The sequence below is a fragment of the Ruditapes philippinarum genome, unplaced genomic scaffold (genome assembly GCF_026571515.1).
Source record: "Ruditapes philippinarum isolate M1 unplaced genomic scaffold, ASM2657151v2 ctg1271_1_1_1_1, whole genome shotgun sequence".
NCBI classification, from domain to species: domain Eukaryota; kingdom Metazoa; phylum Mollusca; class Bivalvia; order Venerida; family Veneridae; genus Ruditapes; species Ruditapes philippinarum.
The window spans coordinates 46,584-52,769 of NW_026862369.1; positions in this window are offsets into that span (position 1 = coordinate 46,584).

The window sequence follows — 6,186 nt, forward strand, 5'->3', positions numbered from 1 at the left end:
ATTGTTTATTGTTGTTACTGATTAAATTGCTAAATAGATTGTCAATGAAATTACCCATATGTGTTTTATATTTATGTCCAGGATGACATTTACCAGCATCTGTGATAGAAATCTAAATAATTTGATAAAATATTTAAATAAAGTTGATGCAACAATTGTAATTTCATTCAATTAAAAAAAGAGATAATTTTATAATAGGACAGTGAAAGCCTCATAGCTTGTGTTTATTGTAACTTATGGTTATTACATGATTGATATATATTATTGTATATTGTATATGTGATGCAACAAATAATTGATTGTGTGTTATTTATTGAATAACTTTCCTTGTTGAATTACTTACTTTGTTTATTTAGGGCTGCTTAATTATGGTCCATGTTTATCTATTTCTAACTGATCACCTTCAATTTCAGATTGAACTTTGGGCTACAAAAATCAATTGTTTTCATCAAACAAATTTAAAGTTTGTTTTTTATAGATATTGAATTTAAATATAGATTAATGACAATACTGATTATACATTAATGATGAATGAAGAAGCAGTATAGTCTCTAAAAGATCATTTAAGAATGGCGCTATGTTTTTCCCCCTCCTTCAGACAAATCCATTGTCAGAAGTTAATAATTTTCCCCTTAAAATGTTTTTAATTTGGTATTCATTATCACTCTTTTTTTCCTCCAAATATCCCAGGGGATCTCAACTCCTTACCAAAAGATGTGGTTGGGGAGAAATTTCTTGATGGTCTAGTCGTATTTTTAAGGTTTATTATTATCCATTGATCTCTTTACTATATTCTAGAAAAAGGCTTTTTAACCAAAGAAATGTGAAATAAATAGTAAGCTTTCAGCTTTCATTAAATCACACACCATTGTATTATTTTAAAAAAGAAATTATTGTAGGAAAGTTAATTTATTTTTGCACACAAGGTGATTTTGAAATAAGTTTGCACATGTATATAATTTGTGTTTGATGGGTGATTATTCATTTTAGTATTTATAAATTAGTTATTTTTAGCTATTACTATGTATTATTTAAATCATTAGCTGTCATTTTTGTAAAATGTGAAACTTAAAAGCTTTAGCATACAGGTATTATTTGTTTGGGTAAATTACTTAAGTTCTGTAGTCATAAAAAGTATAGTTATTGACAAATTTCACAGTATTGATTAGTTTATAATCAGTTTATTAGTGTTTTCAGCATTTATCATTTTGCTTGGTAAATCATCTTAACTTAGTTACAAGCATCGTTTTCTTACTCATTGTAATATTTTTTTGGTTCAGTTTAAAAGAATGTAAGAGTAATTCTTTAAGAATTTAAATATTTATAACTTTTACATACAGTTTACACATGTCCCTGTGTTCGTTTTACCAGAATAGTGGATATTGAAAACTTATGTGTGGCTGAGGGCATATTATTGGAAATTTTATCATTGCACTCATGCTAGTTTGACAAGGAGTTAGATGATACAAAAGTTGGAAGTCCCTGCTATTACCAGAGGTTGGGAGGCTTTAGTTTACAGATTGACTGCTACATAGCTGTACAAAAAAATCATTACATTGGTATTTCATTGCAAGTTTTGGTCTTGGTCACAAGTTTTAAACAAACTATTGTGTTCACCATGTTTTTAATAAATCAATTCACTTACATATTATATGTGAAAAAATGTGTTCCTTAAGAGTGCACATCATAGCTTAATCTATGAGAGAGTCAAACATTATTTCAATATAATATAACAAGAACTTTTTATGGAACAACTGCTGTATTATTTGAAATTTTGATTTTTTTTCCAAAGAGTATATTAATTTGTGAATAAAGATGCAAGTTAGGAATCAGCAATTTTAGCTAAGGGATAATTTCTATACATGTATTCATGGTACACCAAGGGGGTAAATTGTAATAGCTGTATAATATAAGTACTAGGGGGTAAAATATATCAGCAGTATTGTATGAATGAGATGATAAGCATTTTCTTTTGTTGATGATAGGAAATATTGTTTAGCTTGCAAGAATATTGAATTACTGTTGATATCTTTGAAACTGACTGCTTACACTTTATACTATATAAATGGTGCTGTATATTAGTGTCAGAGTATTTCATATAAACAGTGTATCATTTATATATTTGTGGTAGTCTTAAAATGAAGGTATGACAATGTTTTATTTCCCTATTATTATAATGTATTCATGATGTTGAGATGTGGAATCATTTCACTGTTAGATACATATAGTTGACAAATCATCACCTAGCAGTAAAAATACTTGTGATTCTTTATATTTTGTGTTTGTTGTTATTTATATAAAAAAAAACACAAACGCTCACCAGAGCACAAAGTGCTGAGAAATGATATACTTTTATCTATTAAGTGGTTCTAGTCTATTGCAAAAATAGGTTGAAAAGCAATTTTGAAAGAAAAAATGAAATCTCTCTTGTCAGAAAAAATCAATGCACAGAGCTTAGTTTCGATACCCTCAAATGGATGCAGTAAGTATTTAATTGCCCTGTCGTTTGCTTGAGAAACAAGAAGAAACAACATATTTATTCTCTGACTATAGGAAAATTGGCCACAGCTTTAATTTAACAAAGAAAATAACAAAAGAAATGGCCCTTGAGTTCATAACTGGCATACCTCAAAAGACAAAGGCCATGTTCCTGTTAAATTGTTGCATCCCTCTCCCCCAGTTATCCCCCCCCCCCCCAACCATAACAATTCATGATGGCAAACATCCCCCCCCCCTTATCACCCTTTAATGGTTAGGTTATTATAAGAACTCGGACACCTATTAAAAGTTATTGTGATTTTTGATATTTTAAAAAAGAATGTATATAATTCTTAGGCTTTGTTTTTTTCACATAGTACTGTAACGTGTACGATTGCATTTGAATTAAGCAATTGCAAACGAAAACATTTCACAGATTTCGAAAAACTTCAGTTGTTAATCCACTCAAACTGAATTGCCCCCATGTCATTATGGGAAAGGTTTCTTGTTTTCATATGTTTCTTCTTAAATGTTACAGGTTTGAATCCCTTCAAGTGATTTATGTTGACAGAAAGTTAATTGATATGCTTAAAAGTCTATATATAAGTTTTCAATATCTTGAAATCTTCAAAGTCAATATAAAAAAAGCAACACATTACGTATGATTGAAATCCCAAGAAAAATGTGAGATACCTAATAGGCGTGTATGGTATTTTACTCATGAATACCCTGATAGCTGATGTGTTGCCTATAATGGTTGAGGCGTAAAAGACAACTAAAACATATAATGGTTGAGGCATACATGAAAGAGACAACTAAAGCATATAATGGTTGAGGCGTAAGAGACAACTAAATTGGTTAGAATAACTGGAGTCTATGCAACTCTTAGCTCTAGCAGGTAGGGTGGTTTTGACCTCTAGTGTTGCTTTGAAGTTGAAACACCCGAGGATAGTCAAAATTATCTTTCTTCTTTTGGTGCCATATGATCTATACTGTGTTGGTTCGCCGTAAAACCAAACAAGCATTCATAAAATCATCAGATTTTAACCAGAATCCAACGATTGCTTATATTGAGGAGTGTTGATACTGAATTTGAATAGTGTACCTTGTTCGTTAATTGTGTCATAGAACATATTTGATAGAACAGAAACAAGTTAATGATTAGCTGTAATAAGGAGGATATACATATTAATAAAGTAGATCTATTTATACACAGTATCTATAAATATCTTGATTGAATGCATCTCATGTAAAATATGAAAAGTAAAGATCAACCGAGGAAAGCGACATTTACCATACGGGACACTCGACAGTACCGTACCACACAGTACTTTCTATATAATAAGGAAGCCAGTAAGTTCCTTAAACAGTATCACAAAACAGATTACTTAAGGAAATATCCAAATATAGCTAGTCCCAAAAAATCCACATGACTACAAAAAAAATGGAATACAAAAGGCAAGCTAATATTGAAACCCAAGAGACACAACTATATTGTGACGAAAAGGTGGTTACTTACAAAATAGAGCGGAAAAGCAATGTGGTAGATAATTTTATTTAATCAGTAAAAAAAAACCAGTATAAATAAATGATAGTATGCACTTTCTCATATAATGCCGTCCGCTTAGCTCAATAGGTAAAGCGTTTGACAGTGAATCGGACGACCCGGGTTCGATCCCGGACGGCGCAGGTCATTTTCGTTGTGATTTCTACGGTCATTCGCAATGTAACTCGGCTCTGGTATGCACTGAAGTTCCTTGCGAAAGTGAAGGCAACTAGTTTTGGTAAACTGCTTGAAAGCCTCCTCAGAAACGTTGCGATGGCTGAACTCTGCACTGGAAAATTCATTGTGGATTACTGCCGTTATCCGGAGTAAAAACTGCCAATACCAGCACGACCACTTTACTCGTTATTTGAAATAAAGTGCGGACTTCTATTTACATTATTATAAAGAAATAAGTAAAAAAAAATCGTTCCCCTCTTTTTTTTCGTATTTAATGTAATATTATTAATTAAAATAAAAAGTAATAAGTTAAAAATCAACAACACATATGCTATATATTATCGGGGAAAAAAGGTCTGACAATAATATGAAACAATATAAATATCTTGATAAAATGTGCAAGATGAATTAAATTGCCGTAATCTGCTTATTAATATCAAAGAGACAATTTGATGGCCTAAGATTTAAGCAGTAGTTAAAAAAATAAACACACGGTCTATGTCGAAAGTTAACAACCAATGACTGATACCTAGCTTTCATAAAGAGTATTAACATCTTATCTTTTTTTACTACCATTTAAAATAAATTGACCACGAAGTGATAAAACTGCTGACCACCCATGATTTATTTCTCTACCCATTTATCATTGCTTTATTATATCTAATCCCGTGTTAGTTTTATTTGTGTCCTTTTCCATAAAAATTGAATTTTGCATAGGATTCTCCTGCAGAAGGTAACTGCAAATTTGCATATGAAAAGCAAAATGTATGGTCTACAAAGGGGCGATTTTTAAAGATTTTGATATGAAACCCATGTGTACACTATATTTGTTATTATTTGTCATCCATTAATACAGGAAGGTTTTATTTTCAAATTATGTTCTTTATTTTCAAAACCAGGGACAAAAGTGTTATTTGCTGACTGATGAACATATTGAAGTAATTTGTATTGGTAAGAAATTTACTATTTATTTATAGACTTTTTTGTCGTGATCAATAGATATATTATGGACTTATATTTCAGTACATCGATTGTTTATCTTTTTAAAGTAATTTACCGAAAGAATTCGAACAATGCGTTTTGAAAGTTGAATGAGTTTTAATAGTATAATACAATTTTGTGAATAACATGATTTTTAACCCTAATGTTCATCCTTAAATAAAGGCTGTCTTAATTTACTGTTGGGTATGTAAAGAGATTAAATAGTCGTGTAGATGTGAGCACGTGTATGTTGTGTTTGATTTAAGAAGTCATGTGTTTATACATAACACAGTTCTCCTCTATTGTTTGTCACGAGTCCTCGTTTTCGGATAGAAATCCCGTTGTAAGGTATGCTACACGCACGTGCACAGATAGAATATGTAACAATTGTCTTCGTTAAGATTGACCTATTCTGTTTATTCCGAAAGATGTCAACATATTAGTTAAGGACAAACTCCGAAAACTCTTCATTTATAGGATTTTTCAGTTAATATGTCTCTAAGTAAAATCAAACACAAACTGATGTTAAACATGGTAAAGGTTTTATTTTGTTCACAAACAAAGAATGAATTCCGTGTCTTTCAGAATTTAAGAAATATCAGCCCTAAATAATAAATTATGGAAACATAACTTTTATAATCTTCAAATTTAAAGGTTCAACTTAGTATCTATATTTTAAGTATTAAAGGTTTACACTTTTATTGCAGATGTTTGAATTGTCTCAGTACATTCAATTGTTTTTTTATTGAGACATTATATTCACGAAAAAAAATGCAGCTGTTCATTATGGAAAAGTATCCAATATTTAAATATTGGATACTTTTTAGCAAATATTGGAAACTTTCTCACCTATCATTACAATGAACACATAAATGTACAGATGACGTCACAAACATGTTTTAATACTTGTGTAGTCTATCGTTTTCGGAACAGATTGAAATTTTCAGTGACATCACCAGTCAAAATTGAAAATTTGTTTTCAAATTTAAGTTTTATGAGTAAAT